We start from the raw sequence: 23,150 nt of genomic DNA on the forward strand, positions 1-23,150 counted from the left end.
GTTCGAGCGTAAACGTTTAAGACCATTAATCGGATCACGGATGCACACTCTCTCACATTTCAAGATCCTCTATACCAAGTCCAGTTTCCCATGCAGAAGACCTTACAAGACCAGCTACTATTCAAGAAATAGTCATAAGTCAAATATGGCAGGACATTTCAACTAGTATTGATACGGCAAACATTGCGTTGGACACTCTATCAGCTGACTCAGTGGCCAACGCAGGAGAGCTGATACAAGTCTAGCGACAATTGCTAGAAGGACAGAATATACAGGATGGTGATATAGCTATTATGTTATGAGAGTGTACCATGGCTGAGGCAAACTTCTGTGAAATTCAAGAAAGGATCAACAGGGAAATTGCTGCTAAATTGGTAGTACAAGATGTACAACAAGAGGATCATGAGATGGTAACCACCCACCTGCTGCCAGAAGCTCTTGAACGAGACCTTAACCTCAACCGAGCTTTCCAGCAATTCAGTACAAAACAGACCAAACAAAATCAATGGAAACCTTAATATCGAATCTGGCTGTCCCACAACAATGGAAAACAGAATAATATGGTGACTTTACACCTACAATTCAAAGGGATCAAATCCACATATCTAATAACTTAGCCCTAGTGCTTGACAAAATTAAAGAACTAGATAGTAGACAACCAAGTGGTCGGCATACTATATGGGGGTTAGTTCCAGAAAAGTGAGAACATGTTGTGGAAAGCGAGCAACCCCAGGAGGCCCCTACCAGAAACAAGGGGAAATAAAGGAAAGGAAAACCTCCAACTCCAATGATACTGGGTGGTGACCTAGATAATGGGTGTGATGATGTGGATGAGTATGGAAAGGGAGGAAACGGTGAAGAAGGAGTATCCAGGTTCCGATGGGGATTAACCTCTGACTAAAATGGTGTAGCCAATCTGTTTGCAGAGGCCTTTGCCTAAACTATTAAGAGACTGGCAGACCTGCCCCCATCTTTTTAAGCAAAGAGAAGTCAATGCATCTATTATTGGTTAACTCAATGTGTGGATTACATCAAACGTAATCCCTGCATTTCAGATGATGATCAAAAACATATCATCTATACTGAGTAGCAAACCACAGGGGTTCAGGTCAGCCACATAGCAGTATGGTATCAGTGCACATTGGATGGCCTCTGAGGAGAAGAACTAGACCTAGAATGGCCCTCGTTGGCATATTTTGAATACCAATTCACCAGTTGGCAAACACCTTCCAAGGAAGGGTGCAAAGGCTCACAAGACATAGAATCAGTCTAGTATAAGAATGATATTCAGACCTTTATGGAAAATATGGATTATCAGAATGTCCATTGTCGACTAACCGGACCAGCCTAGCATTTCGTGTGAGATAGACAGTTGTCCTCCAACATTTGATGGTGTCTTTCTCTGAATAAATGTGATACTGATGTAGAATGGGAAAAAAGGTGCTCTGTGAAGCAGGAAGGGATCAGTAGGAACAGCAGAAATGGGACCGCCTACATTGGGATAAACTAAAACCCACAAAAGCCTTCCCAGACAAAACACCAGCTGACATGAATCAACCAAAGGCAAAAATGGAGAAGCCCTTTATTAAGGTAGGTGATCCCTCCAACAAAAATAAATGGAAACCTGAGTCTGAGCAACCAGCAAAGAAGTCTACTAGGACTACAAAGTTAACAATTACAAACTACAAAAAGACCACTCACGGAATTGCACAGTCAACAATTGAGGAAAGAAAGCCGCCAGGCAATTGCACCCATTGTGGAAAGGGAAACCATAAGTACAATACCTGCTGGGGAAAAAATTCAGGTATCTAGGACAAGGGTAGGAGACCACCAATTCAAAACACCAAGGCCCAGAACTGTGGTAATAGTTCACTGTTCCAGAAAGATTTCTACTACCCACGTTCTAAGAGGCAATAAGCTCTGGGAACAAGGTGAAGACAAAGAAAGGATGTATGTTAATTTATTGGTACCGACAACAACAGTATTTGGAAAGTGTAGAGGATACATACTCTCTAAGAATAGAAATTAACAGGAAAAGGGGAATTCAAAGTGACAGAATCAACCTTGCAATTATGACCTGAATGCTAGAACAGGTGTCCTTCTTGCTGCAAAGTCAAGAGGATCAATAAAGAGCAAGGTAAGCATTGGCGGTACCTCTACTATTCCCAAGGGAGTCTTGCAAGTGTGTCCCTAATGACCTGAGGCATGTCCATTGGGGTACTCAGTGATGTAACCTGAAAGCTGAAAGGTCCCCGATAAAGGCCAAAGCCTAGGCAGTCAACAGATCCCAGCAATGGTACTGAACGGGGAGCGACTGTAGTAGTAAGATGCAGGATATAGAGGTAAAGTGAAGCTCATCTTCGATCTATATGAGGAATACATATAAGAGGTCAAGAGCTTCGCTATAGTTAGTGCATCTTATGTGGCACTCTAGTGTCGAACAGAATGGCTAAAGTGAGGACAATGTCTAAGGTTCAGTGAGGGTGGAGAATAAGCCCTGGAACATTATGAAAGAGACTGCCGACAAGCCCTACGAACTGGGCTTTTGTTTCCATGATATCCGGACGATGGTGGAGACCCGTGGGATTGGTTCCCCACATAGTGAAAGTGGAAGGAATAGAAATCAGTTAGCAGGGTGTAAGACTACTAGTAGTTGGTTGCCCGATATACCAAAGGAAACAAGTTTGTCTGAGGGGGCCTAAGTGGTGGAAACTGCACAGGTGCAGTAATAAACATTCCAGTTAGTATCAAACCTCAGATATGTCGAAATGACAGAACCACGATTTGACACCTGACTTAAAGAAATGTACTTTTAGAGCACCAAAACATACAAGATATGATTGTCGTCAGGGACATGATTATATTTACATCATAAACCACAATCATCAACATGACAAAATAGCAGTACTGTTAGATTCCAGATCTAATGTGTTCCTAATTAACAAAGAACTTGTAAAGGAACTAAAAATTCTGTTCAGAGAGAGACCGAATTCAGTCAACCTTGAAGGCTTTGATGCAGGATTAGCTCCATCAGCAGGAAGGTTTTACACAAGCCTTATTTCGCTTGCAATAGTACAAACTAAACACATGTCCGAAGTTGCATGCAAAATCATAGCAGCGGGCAACTATGCGATGATAACACCTTTCAAGTGGTGATATTCGGAATGCCCCTTGCCCACCATTCAAGAACATGCAAAGTGGGAATTCAAAGATCCCAAATACAATCCAAGTAGGAAGAAGCAGAACTATTGAAGATCCTAACCAAATCAACTTGGATTCTCTCCCAAGGCACTGCTGTAAGTTCAACATAGTATTTCCCCCCCAAGGAGCCGTGAAATTAGCCCCAAGGAGAACCTACAATCATATAATTAAATTAGTCGAATGAGCAAAACCCTCTTGGGGATTCATTTATCCTCTATCTGAGAAATATCTGAAGTTCCTATGAGAATATCTTTCCTTGTTATGACAGGGAAAGAACCCGCTAAGCCAGTCACCTTTCAGTGGTCCAATTCTCTTGACACTAAAAGCAAATATAAGACAATGACTAGGAGTGGACTAGTGAAACATAAACAAGATAACTATCATCAACAAATATCCACTACATGTAATGTCAGAACTGTATGATCACATAGCATGCACTAGCCTCTTTTCCAAAATTTATTGTCAAGAGAGTGTTACAACCTTATCTGAATCAGAGAATAGGATGAATGTAAAACAGGATTCTGATCACATTATGGAAATTACAAATATAAAGTCATGCATTTCAGTTACTAAATACTCCAGCTACATTTAAAGACATGATGAATGAGTTCCATCAGGAATTTCTAGACCAAGGAGTCATCTGTTATTGGGATGACATTTTCATCCATTCTAATAATGAGAAAGAAAATATCGTATTAGTAACAAAAGTGTTGCAAAGATTAGCAAACATTTAACTGATAGACTTGATAAAGAAATATTCCTTCAATGTTTATGAGGTGGAATTCTTAGGCTATGAAATAGCTGTCCATTTGGGCTATCCATGAGTACGTAAAAGTTGAATGATGTATGAAAGTGGATATCATCCACATCGGTCCAAGAGGTTCAGATACTCTAACGATTTGCGTACTTCTACCAATATTTTATAGAAAACATCTTATAAATTTACACTCCAATTACAGAAACATTGAAATGTAATCTTCAGAGGTTTTGGTGGGGCCTGGTGGAGGAAACAGCCTTTCTGAAGCTTATGCAAAAGTGTGCTGCAGCCCCAATCTTAAACTATTTCTCTCCAGAAAGGGAAATGGTGGTGGAAATACATGCTAGTGATTTCACTTTGGGTTGCATCCTTTTTCAATTTGCTGAAAAAAGACTACCACATTTCGCTTTACACTCCTGCAAACTGAATAACGCATAGGGAAATTACAAGATCTAAGATAAAGAACTGTTAGTGATATTGGAAGCATGCAAAGAATGGCGCCAATACCTGGTTGAAACCGAAAAACTAATAACTGTGTATACAGATCACCAAAAGCTGCAATATTTCCTCACATTGAACATTTGAAGCAGGCGCCAAATCCATTGGGCACAAAAGTTAGTATTTTACAACTTCACAATGGTTTACTGCCCAGGCACAAGACAGGGCAAACCTGACACATGCAGTCGATGGGCAGAGTATTGCTCTAATGAGGGAGCTGTACACCGTGAACAAGTGATATTGAGGCCCGAACGTTTCTCACTGAGTTCGGTAAAGAGAACTGTAGAAGGCGAAATTCAAATATGCCTAATCATGGGTGGCACAGCAGATGATATAAGCATGGGTGATATACAGGATACTGCAAAATAGAACAATTTGGACTCCATGATTTGAGTAGAACCATTAGACACAAAGGCAAGGTTACTAATAAAGGGTTCAAGAATGGTAATAGGCCACCATCCTTAGGCCATGCAGGAAGAGATAGTCCTAGCATGGGGATAATTAATTATTAGAAGCAGTATTGCAATTGGGTTACATGTGGGAACTTACAGGAGAATTGCTCCTCATAGCAGGTTAGTGGTTAAAAGCATTATTTGTACTTGTGCCGGCGTAATTGATCCTGATTATACCGGCGAACACAAAGTATTACTATTCAACCATTGAGACACTGACTGTCACCTTTAACTTGGCAACTGTATTGTCCAGCACATGATAGCAAAAATTAAAACTTTTGATAGGATTGAAAGAGACAACCTACAAGATACTGAAAGAGGCAGGTCGGCATTCGGCAGTACAGACATTCTAAAAAGAGCTATAACTATGCAAAAGTTGGAACTGGTAGTTAGCCAGCTACATGCAGCAATAGATCAGAATATACTCTGGTATGATACAACCAAAGTATCCAAACAAACACTAAGGACTAGCACTATACTAGCCTGCAAGGAATTGAAGAAATTCAATCTGAAATTCATGGTAGAATCCTAAAAGCGATACCTGGTGATAGGGAATGGCTTAAAGGAAAAAGGTAAGTTGCAGAAATTAAGTGACAATGGTAAACATTTCCCAACAGACTGGACCCTATCTAACGAGTTACTTTACTACAACTAAAGACCATAGGTAACAAAAAACCAGGACTTTCATACAATAATAGCTGAATGGTGTCTTAATTTACTTTTTAATTTTTAATTTGATATATGTGTATCCAAAGGGCATTCAAGGTGAAGCCTTAAGAGAATAGAGATCATGTTAGGAATACCGGAATCCAAGACCAAGGACCAACCCTAAGTAGGGTAACCACAGTTGGAATTGGAATCTCTAGTCTACAAAACCCCATTCTGGGCCCCTTACTGGGCCACCACATCATTATACATGTCGATCTCATCTGCATCCCGTGACTATATTGCCATAGAATTGAATGTGTAAGAATTATCCTACAGTCACTTGGCAGAAGTATTCATGATCTGAGACAATGGTTAATTGCGGTTAAGCCGTATGGTGGGGCAGTGCCGGTGGGGATGGCAACAGCTGTGTGCGAGCACATGGTCAGGTTCACAATCAACAACCACTGGCAACTCTCAACATTCAACGGTCAATTGACCTGCCATAAATTAAACTAGCTAATATTTTGTATAACCTCCTCTTGCTTCTAAAACTGCAGCCACCCTATCAGGCACTGATTTCCACAACTTCTCAAAAAACTCCTGAAGAATTGTCTCCCAAACCAATAGTAATACATGTGCAAGTCTTCTCCTAAGAGCCTCTTTTCCTCCTGGAGTATCTGCATTCCTTGGATACTGCTGGTGCAATTACTTTTTAAGCTCAACCCATACATGCTCAATAGGATTTAAATCAGGAGAATAAGGGGGGTGGTCCACAACCTCAATACTATTTCTCACTAACCACTCCATAACACTATATGCCTTGTGAACAGGAGCATTATCTTGCTGAAAAAGAACATCTTCAAGTTGTATACCAATGGAAATCATCTGATGAATAACAGGAAAAAGATATCTTCTCAAAAGTCTAACATACCTGGTCTTATTGATAGTTTGAGTAATAGGAACTAATGGACCTTTTCTTTTACCCCAAAAGCACTCCCAAACCATGAGTGAGATTCTCTTATCCTTCTCCTTTAGGTGTACACAATCAGCCAACCACCTCTCTGCAGGTTCTCTGAATACCCATTGTTGTTTTGGATCCTTGGATTTCTCCACACTGCACTCATCACTCCAAATCACCCTTTCAGAATCCTCAGCTGTCCAGTCCCTATGAGCTCTAGCCCATCTCAATCTCTTAGCCACATGATCAGGCTTTAGGCTAGGTCTTGACTTGGGTAATGTTTGCCTCTCTGAGTACCCGGTCTACTATGCAGGCAAATTTAGGAGGCAATGATATCCAGTCACACTGGGTAGCACAAAGAGTTACCAGTATCAAGAGAAATACCGGGTGCATAGTGATCCCTGAAGGCACATCTGGTCATTTTCCAGTTGGACTTGGCTGCCTGTATAATTGTGCGACGCTGTTGACCACTCAAAATAGGTGAGCAACCGGGGAGATTTTCAAGAGATTGGCGTTCACATGCCTAGACAAGAAAGCTCTTAACTGTTGTCCATGGGTGTCTAATAATTTGAGCCACCAAGGCAATGTTCTGAAGGCAGTAGAAAAAGGCAATTATCATACCCTTCTCTGTAAGGCTCATTTCTCTCTGGGTGGTTTTAGATGGGGATCATTTTTTTGCTGCATACTTCATATTTCCAGAACGCTTAACCATTGGTAAAAAAGGTTGATGAAATTAGTAAATTAATTAATTAGGTCAGGGAGGCTTGGGTGGGTGTAGATTTGTGAATGGTGATGTTCTTGATGGGGTGAATGGTCAAGATCAACTTTACACTTTGTTGAAAGGTGGCATTTTGGCGAGGCAGCTTAGTTATCTGAGACTAGTTTCACGAACACTTCTGCTGTGTGACTGTAGGTAGATTGCTACTGTCTGTCCAACAGGATCCTGTTCACAGGTTATCTACGAGGAGACCTTTGGCTAGGTCAGGGAAGTGTGAGAGCGCCAGTCCATCAACTACCCTGAGAGCTGCTAGGCTTCAAAGATGTGATGTTTTTGGCATAGGCTGTAGGTAACAGGACAGTTTTGCACAAATATATGGTATCAAATGGTAACAGATCTCAAAGAGAAGCCAATATATTGGCACCTATCATGTGATAACAAGAAGAGTCCAGAACTCTGAGGCACACTAACAAAGAAGCTGATGGACTTCACGAAGTGTTGCACCAAGTTTCAGGAACAGGCTGTGGTTGCTGGAATGTTTTCCAATACCAGAATGGTGATTGAAACCCGGTTAGCAGGGGCAACCAATGGTTGCCAAACATGCAATTATGTGTCAATCAGGTAGAATAACTTCCTGCGAATTAGTAGGATGTGCACCTGAAGATATCCTGCGGGTTGATATGCAGTTATAGAGGTTTGAAGTCAGGGAACCTAGGAAGATTGCAATTAGGACTACCTTTTCATATACAACCCACAGATGCAACTAATCAATTCAACAATGATAGTAACACTTGGGGCCAACCCAGTTCAACTTGAGAACTAGGCCATAACTCAGAAGACTCTGATAATCCGATAATTTTTATTGTGAAGAACCTGCTCCCCAGTTAGCTATATCATAATTACTGAATCGGGGGAGGTGATTTTCAGAGTCTTGAGGTGTTCACACCTTTGAAGAATATCCAACATTGCAAGTGCTAAGCAGAGATGTACATACTTATATCATAGATATATGTAGTCTGTAAAACCTCAGATGTGGAATATAAATATTGTAGTACCTTCCCAGCTTTTAGACATTATCAAGCAATACAGAAGTGGCCTTAATAATATAATATTGTTTTTAGTATTCTATACTACTTTCCCTTTTTGACTTAGCTGTTACTAGTCGTAAGCAAAATGAGTGATATCCAAGCCTTCCTAGACAATCTCTGTCTATAGAAACGAATCTTGGTTGGCCTTGACAACTGTGAAGTCTTTCAGGTTGTCTCCCCCTAACACTTGCCCTGCCAGGTTAAACTTTGATTTGGTTGGGTTGGATTATGTGGCTGGTGCTGGTACCTTCAAGTGTTGGTGTAGCCCCCTTGTATGGCTCTAGCTCTGGCTAGAGTGCCTTCCATAGTGACACAATATAGCAGGATGGGGTTCTGTCTGTGTGGCCAACACCAATGACTGTCTGATGGGACTAGATACAGACTGTCCTGGGGCTTTCAGGTGGTTGATGTGTCAGTGGGGCTAAGGGGATTGGATAGTTCCTGTGGCGTCTGGTGTGTGGGGCTTGTTAGGGGCTGACTAGGGGTCGAGAGGCGCCTGTAGGTACTGGTCAAGCTCACCTCAGGTTGGGCAGAGTCTAATTAAGCCTTGCCTGTATGGCTTGGATTGCTAACATTAACTTTCTGAGTGCTGTAAGGCTTCCAGGCAGGCCGGCTGGCTGATGGCCAGGTGTGCAGAGAGCCAGTTTTGACCACCTGGTTGGACTTGTTCGGGTCTTGTGCGCTGTGCTTTGTGTCCTCTTTTAGGTTTCCTTGGTTTGGTCCTGGGTACGGCAGGAGGGTGCAGGGTACCAGGAGTGGGAGACAAGTCCTACTTACAATTTCAGTCTGTTACCACCTCCATATATTTTCTTTGTTTTTGGGTTGGTGTTTTGGTTACAGGCATTAGGTACAGGTCCTCGTTACTGTTACACTCTATGCAGGTAACTGGCAAAGCAGGTTCACAGGGTCGATGGCTTGCCCTGAGGGGAAAAAAGGTGAACATGTTGGTCTCCTCCTCCCTGCTTTTGTGCCCCTGTGAAGTTAGATTATTTTGGTTGTCTCTTGTGGTGGGTGTGTTAGTACTCTGGTATTTAGACCAGGAGGTCATGTTTTATGTTTTCTGGACAAGGAACCTGGTTGTATTGGTCTTTTGTTCGGCTTTGGCTAGACTTAGTTCTGGTTGGCTTCATATCACAGGGCCTATAGGCTGGGACCACACACGGCACTGGGTTGGTTGATAGTCTTGTAATACTTTCTTGTGTGAGCATGTCTCGGACATGGCATGTACTGGACCTTAGACTTGGTAGGATAAGAATTAGTGGTATTCTTGTTAGCTATATCCCAGTGCCAGCTGGGTCTCATCATAAGCCAGTATTGGCACTATAAGTTTAAATTAATTAAGTTGACTTCTGAGTACTTGCCTCGTACTTAGTTTCATCCCATCTTGGAACATGAATGTACCCTGCGGCCAATCCAAGCTCTTGATTTATATCTCACAATTGGTGTCAAGTCTTTAACTTCTAACACAGTTTTGGGCCTTGTCATTAATGCCTCCTTTTACTTTGATGTAAGTTCTTACTTCCTTATGACTATATTTATGTTTGTTTGCTTACATCGCCTCGTAACCATCACAATGACTAAGGGAGCCTCGTGCCTCACGCTTAGGTCTGCTCGACTTTTGTCGCTGGTTATATCTCATTCAAGTAGGAATAACCTCGTCCTAGAAGCTAACATCTCTTACTTTCGGTATCATATCTCTGTGCTTTCTTGACAATTTTATCCCACTGATAATGAAGTATCTACCTCTTTTTCTGCCCTTGTTTCTGAAATCGAAACAGTTTGCAGTTTTGTCATGGTTGATGTGGCCATTACTCCTACAGTTATCACCAGTTCTGCTGTCTTCACAGTCACTTCAGTTACTATTGTGGTCTCTGTTTAAGGGTTGGAGCTAGACCCAGAGAATTCTCAGGGTCAAGCAGATAACCACCCTAGTGGGAATATTGTACTGGCGGTTCTCTCAGTCCCACCTGCAGCTCTGGTTGTAGACGGTATTGTCAGTGCCCTGGTTCCTGGTTCGCTGGGGCTGGAGGAGGGGCTTGATCCTGGTATGAGTCGGGTGGTTTCTGCTGTGGTGGCTCCAGTTGCAGTGGTATTACCTCCTTCCAGGTGGAAGGTGCTGGAGTCCTCTGTGGCTGAGCCTGTGGCTGCTTGAGGTAATGCATCTAGTGGCATCCCTCATGTGGCTATGGCTGGTGATGAGGGCTGCCATCCACTCCAGTTACTAGACCTGGGCCTGGAAGTTTAAAGAGAAGGAAGGGTAAGAAATACAGGGTCAATGTTAATCAATGTTCACCAGCACCACTTGTCCCTAACGCTGAAGGGTCCTGGCTTTCACCAGTTCATGAAAGCTAACCTGCTACTATGAAGTGCATTGTGGGTCCACTGTCTGTGGAGGGAGATCAAGCATCTGAGGAGGAGTTGAAAACCTGGGCGTGTATGGCCAAGTGTTGGCGGCTCTGGGTCACGGCCATCATAGCATCTTCCTTCATGGTATTTGGGGCATACTACTACAGTGGTGGAAATCAGATAATGTACGACAGTTAGTAACACTGCGGGCAGAGAGCCCTGGCCCAGTGGGAGGGCTTTCTTGTGTGTTGACTAGCTTGGATCACCCCTCTTTCTATTGCTGCAGGTTTTTGCTTTTGGTTGCAGGTATAGTCTGCTGGGGTATCCCGAGATCATTGAGTTGGGACAGTCAGGTGGATTTCTGTTATGAAGGCGGTTATCACGGGGTTACCTTGAGGTGTTGGTGGGGAATTTTGATATTTTCTATGGGTTACTTTGCTGGCAGGAAAGCTGGGCTAAGGAGGATATTGTTTACAACTGAGAGCTGGATATTTAGTGTTTGTGTTAAGTCATCTTGCCGGAGGTTTAGTTAAGTCATAGTCAGTAGTATTAAGGTTGCGACAACCTGGGGGCCCAGCCCAGGGGTGTAACAAGGTCTCCCTCTGGGAAGATGGATCCCAAAGCTACAACTGCACAAAAATCAATCATTGTCCCAATGGAAACAAATGTAATAAATTCCTAACTCTCAACAGTAGAGTTTTTTGAAGAATCAAAAAGGTATAAGTTTTAATATCCTTAAGCTACATCTTTACTCAATTATGTCCTGGTTTTGAGAGGGGGTTGATTGCCAGAGTATAGGAGAACAGGTATATACTAAAGTAGATTTCATATATAGCCAGTTGCTCCGTATCACTACTCTGCCTTCGCAAGCACCCAACTATCTTGGGTTGTGGACTTAATGTCTATGAATTGGACTAATGATCCTCGGTCGCGAAGTAGACTACTCGCTAGTTTACTAACATCGACCTGACAGAAGTGTTATAGACATTGCATCTAAAATGCAAGTGCAGGAGTAAAAATTCATCTTATCGTGGACATGTCAGTGGCAAGCTGACATGCCGGTAGGGATTCAATACCAACTATGTAACTCTCTACCCATATACAATTAGTATTCTACAAGCATGCACAGCACCTGAACATCTATCTGGTACTACTCTACTCCACATCAATCCCGATGATGACTACGTAGCTCCTCTACTTGACCTTGTTGGAGGTTGACTAACAAAAGACTCTTCTCTTAGTCAACCATTCTTGAAGTCTGTCTCATCCTGACATCAGACTAAGGTCTGAGAGTCCAAAATGATTCTCTAATATTATTACACTTTCAGGGCAACAAATATCAGTTACCTCACCTATAGGCCTCTGACAACCTCACATAGTACCTCTGACTTCCAAGTAGTATTACTCTACCAGTTCTGGTCTCATTTGCAAGAAACTACCTGGAGACATTCTCCAGTTTCATCTCTGCACGCTGTTATATCCACTGGACAGCTTCTGGCTGGATGAAAGTTGTGTTCATATACTTTGTTATAGGTGTGTCTCCACTTACCGACCTTTACTAGACTTACAGCAACTCTCCAGCTGTAGCCCATGACATGAGGGACTTAGAACCTGGCCAGCTTGGGGTCAGCTACCATACCTCCAAGTTACATCTTTTTAGGAGTGCAGCTGATTGTGTGTGAGTCATCTGCAAAGCCTGAGATGCAAATACCATGTATAGTTTCATGTGACAAACAATCTAATATCTCCTACTCAAGTCCAGTGTAACAAGTTCCTTTCAAGGTACAGTAACTTGGCTCCAGACCTTGGTAACCCATGGGCCTGTGTAGGGTAACTCTGGGCTTAATGTAGGGTAACTCTACCCAGACTCACAGTGGAGCAATTGCCGGTAACTCCCGGATTGACTACTTTGGTTACCCTACACTGTAGGGTAACCACTGCTGCTTACTCATTCTTGTGTACTTCTTAGTATAGCTTAGCATGCCTAATTAAGGTACCAAACCAACAGTATCTGTGCTAGGTAGATTATGCCCTATCACCATTCCTACTGCCGTATTCTCTTGACACTGGTATAGACATAGGTTTAGATAACTGTACTAGTAGTCCGTGGACACACGTTACAAGGGGCTACTTGTATGCCAGTATTGGTGGTACGGGTTTAAATTAAATTTGGTAGAATTGTAAATGCTTTCCTCAGCCATATGTTCACCCCATCTTGGAATGTCAAGGTATGCAGCTGACCAATCAGAGGCCTTGATTTCTATTCTAAGATAAGCTTCGTGTCTTTAACCTTGAGTACCTTTCTAGGCCTAGTTTGTTAATCCTTCTTCAATGTTTACTGAAAGTGGTTTCCTTCCTTTACCTATCATTACATCAGTTCGTTGATGTTGCCTCCTCACCCTCACAATGTCTAGTAAGCCTCCACCCACTTTATCAGGTCTACTGAACATTCGTCACTCGTTATGTCTCGTACAGTCCAGAGGAACCTTCCCCAAGAGGCTGTAGTCTTTTCCTTTGGCATCACCTCTCAGTTGTTTCTTGGCGATTTCATTGTAATGGGAAGGAAGCGTCTATCTTGTCAGCCAATCTGATCTCTGAACACTGAATAGTTGCCGCCAGGGTTATTGTGGGTTGACAAAATTAACTACTATTCAACGGAGGAAAATCTTCAATGAAGCCAATCACACTCACCCACCAATCCTCTATCATAAAAACTAATAAAAAAATTAGAAGATGTAAATATATAGTAGAAATTAATATTTGGTATACCATCTATCAGCTTTAATAATTGCCTCTATTCTATCCACCATTGATCCAGTTAAAGTATCAAAAACCTTTGGGTCAAGAAGTTCCCAACAATGAGGGACGACCTCTATTATTGCCTTCTTGACCACATTGACATGACCTTTCATAAGATATAGCTCAGGGTAGTGCTTGTAAAACTTACCTTTCACCAAAAATCAAATATTTTCAATTGAATTGCAATCTGCTGAATAGGCAGGAATTTCTTCAGTGTAATTCCCTGCCCTATGAGCCATCTCCTGAAAGGCACATGAGTCTTAGCATTCACAATGATAAAAAATACCTCTTCTTCTCCAGCCTGTTGTCTGATATTCTCCCATATCTCTAGCAAGTCACTATGATCATAAACATCAATAATTGACTTCCCAGTATCTCCACCCCTAGCAGATGAAGGATCAGGAAAAACAGGCAAAAAAAACCATGCATTTAACTATCAAAACAACCAGTCATCATCTGGTTAATCCCTCTCTCCACTCTCCTAGCTTCAGGTTCAACACAATCCATTTTCCATTTCTCATATGAGTATCTGAAAACCCATTTCCTCCTCTTTCCTGCTCCTGTTTCCACAGCTACCTCATCCCCCCATATTGCCTTCCTTCTCCACATCTCCTTTGTCCAATGCCTATGAGTTAATGCCCCTTCTAACCTCTCTTGAGCTAGATCCTCATCTAAATAAACTCTGTCTTGTGCTATCCACTTTCTGAGATGCTTTTTTTCAAGGCTTCTCCTTACTGTCCTACTAGAAACATTGGGAACAACTTGCTCATCAATGCCAGAATAGGTAGTATGGTGATTTTTAAGAGCTTCCTCCCTGATAGCATCAGCCTGTAACTTGGTAGTTTTAGGATATCTACCTCCACTCTTATTCTCCTTGCCCTCTTGATGTCCTTTTGGAATTGTGTCTCTGACAGTAGTGTAGGAGATATTAAGGTAGCGGGAAATTTGCTGATATCTCATCTGAAGCTCCTGTAATCCGAGAATCCTCCCCCTGGCAAACTTAGCGAGATTTGTTGAGGAAATAGGTTTTTTAGCATGACTGCGAAGCATAGAAGGCATAATTTATTGAAAGAATAATTTGAGCAGAATAGTTTCTTCTCGGTTCACTAAGAGCGATGTTTTTAGATAATGTGGAGAGTGTGGGCTGATGAAGAGGGGTAAGTTGCCATCCATTATTGAATCACGGTTAATTTTGTCAATGCACAACAGTATCCCGCCTACCGGAGGTGTGCCCTTCAGGGAATGTTGCACCAGTGGTTATCCTGCCCCATCTTCAGCTTCCCTCACGGATTGTGGTATTGGTGGTCTGGTTCCTTATTTGTCAGGACTGAGGGTCATGCATGGTACTAATGTGAATGGGGTAGTTCCTTGCTTGGTGGAGCACACTCCAGTGGTATCATCTACTCCGGGGGGAGAGGTGCCTGAGTCGTCTGTGGCTGAACCCTTGGCCGGTCCAGGTAACAATTGTAGTGTTGTTCCCACTCTAGATGTAGGTCAGGATGAGGGTGGTCTGTGGACCCCTGTTGCTAGACTTGCCGCTAGGAGAGAGAAGAGGCTGAAAAATAAGAGGTAATGTGTTAAACAGGATCAAGCTCACCTGTGCTAATTTTTCTCAACTGGGAAGGGTTGTCCCCTTCTCCTCTTCGCAATAGCCAACCAGCTACTATGGAGTCAATTGTAGTCCAGAATCTCTAGAGAGTGTTAAGCAATGTGAGGAGGACTTGATTAACAGGGCATGTTGTGCCAAGTACTGACTGCTTCATAAACTAGTCATCCTTGCAGCTATTGTCAAGGTATTTGTGAGTTGCATTGTGACTGTGTCCTCCACCGATAATTTACAACAGTGCATACCCCATTGGCTAAGAAGCCCTCATCCTATAAGTCAGCTTTGCTTTGTGTCTATGCACAAGGGTTTTTTGGGTGTTTCGTTTGTAGTGGAATTAGGAGTGGCATGTAGGGTGGTCGCCAGAGCTGTCTCAGGATCCTTAAGTGCAGATGCTTTGCTGGACCTCTGCGGTGGAGGACGTTATTAATGGGTTACATTCAGGTAGAGGCAGTGGATTTTTGTATTTGTACTGGTTAGTTGGCTGGTGAGAAGGCTTGCCAAATGAGGATTTTCTTTACCATGGATGGTTTTGTATTTAGTGTTTGTATTAAGGCATGGTGTGGGCATGTTTAAGGAACTAGATCAGAGGTTTTGTTGGTTCGTAGTTAATGGTATCCATATTGCATAAACCTTGGGGCCTGGTGTTGGGCCTCATCATATTCCCGTGTTAGCAGTATGAGTTAAAATAAAATTAGATTTAATTCTCAGTTCTATCCTCATTCTTTCCTTCACTCCCCCTGAATGGAGAGCATCTCTACTCTCAATGATGTTTGATGCAGGGTAGTTATCCAAGTTCACACATTATCTTGCCATTGACTGTTGTTTTGTGGTTGAGGTGTCTTCTACTTGTTTGCGTTCTGTTTCATCTCTTGCTGGATATCACTACCACGATACTAGTACTCTGAGCATTACAGTACCATCTCTTACCAGACTATTTTGGTATACAGTCTTTGGCTCCTGTCTATTATCTACTCTCAGGTTTCGCATTCAATTGGGGAGATTGAACATTATGTTTAGGAGAATCCCCCATGCTGTCCTTTGGACCATCTCATGTTTCTTGTGCTGTTTTAATAGAGTCCTGAGTTATCACAGTACAAAACTACAAGGGGTTTACTTAATAACTGTCCTGTGTAGTCAGTTCGTCATACATGCCCTACCATTCCTCAGGTGGCCAAGGCAGTACAGGCCCTGCCGCTCCTGATTACATTTTGGATCTTGAATTGGAATCCTACAATGATGTTTCTTGCTATTTCCTTCGAGTTTCTGTCCTGATAGGTTTTACTATAATTTAGTCACACAACTCCTCCCCCCCTCAATTGGGATGCCATTGACCCTAGAAAGCCTTCACCCTCTGGTGAGGCTTTCATGATTGCCTATTGTGGTGGGGGATGCTTGGCTGCCTGAGACTCGGATTGTTAGTTCGTTGCGGAGGTTTTGGTCACCGATTGTCATTGTATAATGATCCCTCCTTGGATAGTTAGTTCTTGGCGATGGGCAATGATACTTCTCTTCTTATGATAGCACTAGGCCTCTGCCTACGTAACCAATAGTACAAGACCTCTGTCTTCTACTGGGAATGCCTGTCGTAAGCTTTCTCTAGCTCATCTTCGTGAAGATCATTTCTTGGCATAACGATAACATTGTAATAAAGATAAAGCCCATGAAGGTGTTCTACATTCGTTAAAGTAATAAGTAGGAAAAGTACTGAGAATTGAATCTAATTTTGTTTAAACTGGTACTGCCAACACTGGCATACGACGAGCCCCCACCAGCACAGGGATACCGCTAACCGGTATACCACTAATCCTAAGCTAACTAAGTCTACGGCCCCACACCTGCCATCCCCGAGTCATCTCCACACAAGAACTAATGACAAGATCATCAAACAACCCAGCGCCCGCCCCGGTCCAAGTCGATAGCCACAGTGGTATGAAGCAAACTAGCACCAAGAGTAGCCGAAGCCGAGCATAAGACCGACCCGACCAGGTTCCTCATCCAACAACAAATAAATCACTACCACCCGGTCTAAATACCGTCCAGCAATACCTCTACCACAGTAGAAAACCAAACAAAACACACAAACTAATCCTAGAGGCGACACAATGGCAGGGAGGAGGTAACCAAGATGTCCAGCTCTCGCACCCGCATGCGACACCGTCGACCCTATGAACTGACTTTGCCAGTTGCCTCCGAGGAGCGTACCGGTAAGGAGGACCTGTACCTGCTGCCTGTCCAACAAACAAAAACAGGATAATCAAAGGAAATACATAGAGGTGGTGACAGACCGTAAAGGTCAGTGGGGCCTATCACCTACCTGTGGTGCCTTGTCTCCCCCTGCTGTACCCAAAACCAAAACAAAGAAACCAAACAAACCCCACAAAACCCAGCACGCAAGACCCAATAATGTCCAACCAGGTGGTCGCAACCCACTATCTGCACAGGTGGCCATCAGCCAACCGGTCCGTTGGGGAGCTTTACAGCACTCAGCAGCTTCCCTCAACAGCCCAGGCCGGACTGGAAACACTTAATTAGACTTCGCCCAACCTGATGCAGGCCTAACCTGTGCTCCCAGGTGCCTCTTCCCCTCCAATCAGACCCCGCCAAGCCCCACACACCAGGTGCTGTAGAGCCCATCCAGCCCCCCTAGTCCCTTAGACAGATCAACCATCCAATAGCCACGGGACAGCTGATACCTAGCCCGATCAAGCAGCCACTGGTCTTGGCCACCAAACAGAGCACAATCCCCCTGCCTCACATAGCCGAGGGGGGCCCACCAGCCACAGCCAGGAGCCAAAAAGCATGGGGCACTAATACCCAAAGGCACCAGCACTGGCCACACCGTTCAACCCTGCTGAACCAAAGTCCAACCAAGTCTGGAAAGAGTTAGGCTGAGCCAGCCTAAGCCAGCCCCACAGGTCCGGAAACCCAAACCAAATGACGGGCAAGAGGTGCCCCCAACTGAGGCGACAGGGAGGGGGAGGGTGAACGAACAGAAGCAGACAAACAGAAGGTAGGCCCCACTTGCAATGGGTGAAGCTGCCAACCACAATCCACAACCGAACCACCCAAACGTGCAGAAAACATGAGTATCTGGCAGCCAATCATCCCACACCACCCCAGGCAGCAATGAAAAACCACACTGGGGGGTAAGTCTTTTCAGGGTCAAAGCCATCACCACTGAGGCGAGGAGGAGACACCTGACTGAATCACCATAAATGCCGCAAGGACAAACACTCGAAGGGAACGGCGATAAACAACATGGTAGGATTCCGACAATAGAAACAAAATGGTAACGAGGGGGACCTGGGCAGGTACCGCCGTGCCACCTGAGGAATGATGTGGCCGGTACGATGAGTTTAAACTTGGTAAGGTCCTCAGTCAAACCCAAGGGCATTTTGTATCGTGAGAACTAAAGACTCCATTAAAACCCAACAAGAAACATGGGCTGGCCCAGAGAACGACACTGGTGATCCCCCCAAACACAATGTTCAATCCCCACAATCGAACACAAAATGCGAGTAGACGATAGACAGGAAGCCAAAGACATTTTACCGAAAGGAGCTGGTAAGCAACCGTGATGAATCGCTGGAAGTGCTAGCATTGTGAGATAGCCAGCAAGCAATGAAACAAGAAGCAAACATGTAATCCGCCACCCAACACCTAACAGACCTCAACACTAAAAACCGCAGGAACTTCTCAGCGAACTCAGATATCTCCCCCAGAATCCAAGGCATCAAGGCCCACCATGGGGGCGAAAGAATAACCCAGGGCTAAGCGATGGCAAGAATGAGGAAAAGTATTTAAAACAAAGTGTGAAGAACCTATCATCCTCGGCCGAATCTGACTCCTTATATAGTGTTCTTCCTGCTCATAGTCATGTGACTCAAAGTAGTCACATGTGCGAAACCAAATCATAACCAACTAGTCATGTGACCAAAATGGTCACATACTCAAAATGCATGACCTCATAGCGAGGTCATGTGCAAAAAACTCATAAACCAATCATAACACAATAAACAAATCATATGACCCGACTGAGTCATATATGTGAAACCCATGACCTCATAACGAGGTCATCTGCGAAACATAAATCATGTGTGCAAGGCAAACCTGCAAGGCACACTTGCAAGGCATCCTCGTCAGGCGCATGTCCCATGACTCATATTTGAGCCATGTGCGAATGCATCACAAATCCCATACATAATAAATCATATGACTCAAATGAGTTATATGTGTGAAACAATAACATACCTGTGACTCATAACCATGTGTCACATGAAAGCCTTTTCCTCGCCAAGCCACATTCGTGACACATTGCCAGCTGCACCTATTACAACCCGTGCCTACCTTCGGTTTGTCTGCTTTAGGTCCCATCACCTGCCCCAATCTTGCTGCGTTGGTCACTGGTGCTTCTTGCCCCTTGTTTGGTCTCTGCCTTTGCTGCCCCTGTGGGGCTGGTCTTGGATTGTCCTGCCTGACCTCTACCTAGCCTGGTTGGACTTTGGTTCAGTTTGGTTTCATGATGTGGCTAGTACCTGTCCCTTCAGGTGTTACTGTGACCTCCTTCATGTCTCCCAACAATGGATGGTGGGCCCCCCTCGGCTACTCAGTCTTGATGGCTGGGGCTCTGTTGGTGTGGCCCTGCCGAGCAGATACCACTTGATGCTTGGAATAGGCTGTCTTGTAGCTGTCTGACAGTTGACCTGTCTGAGTGGTTCAGGAGATTGGATGGGCTCTGTGGCAACTGTTGTGCGGTGCCTGGGGGGAGGTGACTGGCGGGGGGAGAGGCACCTGTGAGCACCAGTTGTGCCTGCCATACCATGGGTGCTGTGTAATTAGGATTTCCGGCAAGGTCTGTGCTACTAAGCTTAAGCTCCTTAGTACTGTAATGCTTCCTGATAGACCTGCTCGCTGATGGCATCTTTTGTGTATAGTCAGTTGCGACTATTTGGTTGGACTTCTTTGGGTCTTATATGCTAGGCTTTGTGGAATTTGTTTGGTTTTCTTGTTTTGGTTGCAGGTATAGCAGGAGGAGGAATCGCACCACTGGTCTGAGATAGGCTCCACTGACCTGTTCAGTAAGCTACTACCACTATGTTTTTCGTTTGTTTGTTGTGTTTGATTTGGTTTACAGGCAGCAGGTACCGGTCCTCCTCAGCTGTACCCTCTTCAAAGGTAACTCGCAAAGCAGGTTGATAAGGTCGGTGACATGGCATGCAGGCAGGCGACCTGGCCAGGTTGGTTACCTCCTTACTCTCCTGGTGCCTCTTGTATAGTTAAGATGTTTTTGGTTTTTGATTGTGGTAGGTGGGCTGCATGTTGGTATACAGACCTCATGGTAGGGTATTTTTGATTGTTGAATGAGGAACCTTGTTGGGTGGGTCTTTGGTGCTGCTTTGGCTACCCTTAGTCCTGGTTGTCTTTATCACAGAGGGACTATGGGCTTGGACTGGGGAGGACGCTGGGTTGTGTGATGGTCTTGTCTTCAGTTCTGTTGTGGGCATGACTCTGTGATGTCAGCTATCTTAGAATTAGTGGTATACAGGTTAGCTGTATCGCTGTGCCAATGGGGGCTTGTCGTATGCAAGTGTTGGTGGTTCAAGTTTAAATCAAATTACATTAGATTCCAAGTACCTTTCCTGTCCTTACCTACATTCTGATTCCATTGTCAGCTTGCCGGGCCATGATAATGTTTAATGCCCTGTAGTTATATGGCTTCACTGAGTATCCAGTCGTTGACAGTTGTCATGTTGCTCAGTGCTTCTCTACTTGTTTGTATTCTATTTCCTGGCTTACTGCTCCTCACTGCCACAATACTAGCACTATGAGTGTTTCATTGGGGTCACTGAAGAGCTCTTTTAGGTCCAACATCTCCAGCTCCCTGTCTCAGATCTATAGGCATGTTTCGCCTTCATTTGTCATGATTGAACATGGTGATTGGTGGAATCATCTCTGTTTTTTATTATGCCAGCTCATGTTTGTTGTATGGTTTTAACCCAGTCCGGAGTCTTCATATTACAAAATGCCCTAGTATTCGCTTGATATGTGTCTTGTATCCTCAACTCGTTGTAATGGCCGCATTGATCTAAAGTTGGCCAGGGCAGAACCTGCACTGCCCCTCCAACTTAGATTTTGTTTCTATAGTCAGAACCTACGATGTTTTTTTTTTTCCTTTCCCTTGGAGTGTCTGTCCTTCTGGCTTTGACTCTAATTCAGTCAGATATCTCCTCATGGACTGGGTGAGGATGGCATTGACCCTAAAAAACCATTACCCACAGGTACGGCTTGAATTATGTTGCCTGGGGTGGTGTGTGACAATACGCTGCCTGATGGTTGGGTCATCTATGCCTTGGAGTGGTCCCATTGCACATTGTGGTTGCCAGCTGTACTTATTATAAGTGGAGCCTCCCTTCTGTTTGCCTACACTTGTTATGCTCGGCCCCCCTGCCTCTGGCACCAGTTGCAATTGCCTTTTAGGTATTTTAAGGTCTGCGCCGTTTGTGTAACCTGTAGTGCTGGCTTTGGCCAGGTCTGCCTTACCTTTTCCCTGCTATCTTTGATTCTGTTTTGACCTGGTTGGAAGATGGTGGTGGTGCAAGTGCCTTTGGCTCTTGGTACTGCCTCGTTTCAGGCTCCTGGCTACACCCAGTAGGCCCCTCTTGATGACACGTTGTCAGGAGTTGGTGCTTTGTTGGTGCACCCAAGACCAGGAACTGCCAGATGGAATCAGGTCTATGCTGTCCTCTGGCAGTTGGATGGTTGATCTGTCTGAGGGGATGTGCGTGCTGGATCAGTCTACTGGCATCTGGTATGTAGGGCTTGAGGGGTGCTGACTTGGGTGGGAGAGGGACCTGCAAGCACCGGTCAGGCTCGCATCATATTGGGTGGGGTCCAATTGTGTGTTTTAGGCATTGATTAGGCTGCTATGGTACACCTGTTATGTGCTGCAAAGGTTCACGACAGATGTGCTAGTTGACCACGACCTGTTCTGATATTGGATTGTGACCACCTGGTTGGACTTGTTTGGGTCTCACGCACTCGGTTTTGTGGAGTTTATTTTGATTTCCTTACTCTGGTTACTGGTATCGCAGGAGCAGGCTGGGCACCATAAGTGAGAGATAGGCCCCACTGCTCATCTCGATCAGTCACCACCTCAATGTATTTCTCTAGTGCTTTGTACTTGTTTAGGCTACGCGCAGTGAGTACAGGTCTTGCTCACTAGTATACTCTACTTTGGCAACTGGCAAAGCGTAGTCATAGGGTTGACAGCTTAGCATGCTTGCATGAGAGGTGGACATGGATGTCACCTCCTCCATGCCACTATGCTGCCTGTGATGTTTAAACTTTTCTGGGATTTCTTTTGTGGTAGATATTGGTATCCTGACATTATTCAGACAGGGTACATGTGTTTAAGGTTTTTTTGGACAAGGAATGTGGTTGTGTTGGTCTTTTGTTCTCCTTGGACTACACTTAGTACTTGTAGGCTTCATACCAGAGGGGCTACGGACTTGGACCTGGCAGGGCGCTGGGTTGTTTGATGGTGTTGTAATTAGTTTCCTTGTGGGTATGACTAGGGGATGGTGGGTGAGAGGCTGTAGATTTAGTTTGCTTAGGACTAGTGGTATAAGGGCTAGTGGTATCCCTGTGCCTGCCGGGGCTTGTCATATGCCATGGTTGGATATACAAGTTTAAATTAAATTAGATTACCATCTTTGTACTTTCCTTGTCCTTGTCTTCTCACCACCTCAGTGGTGAGCTTTTGCACCTACCATGATCATTGATGCTGGACAGTTATATGGATTCGCCCAGCATACTGGTGGTGAGGGTTGTCATGTGGTTGAGAGCTTGATTGTTGGTTTATAGTGTTTTGTCGCCGCCTAGTTATCGCACAATACTGGCACTTCGAGCTCTTCATCACACTACCTTATGGTCTTCTTTCTGTAAAACATCTACACCTTCCTTTCTCTCATTTACTTACAGGTTTTGCGATTAATTGGCAGGATTGAACCTTGGGTCTGGGGAGATCACCTGTGATGTACCTTGGGCCACTTCATGTTTGTTAGGGGGTGTTAATGGAGT

This window comes from Tuber melanosporum, assembly GCF_000151645.1.
Source record: "Tuber melanosporum whole genome shotgun sequence assembly, scaffold_137, strain Mel28".
Taxonomy (NCBI): domain Eukaryota; kingdom Fungi; phylum Ascomycota; class Pezizomycetes; order Pezizales; family Tuberaceae; genus Tuber; species Tuber melanosporum.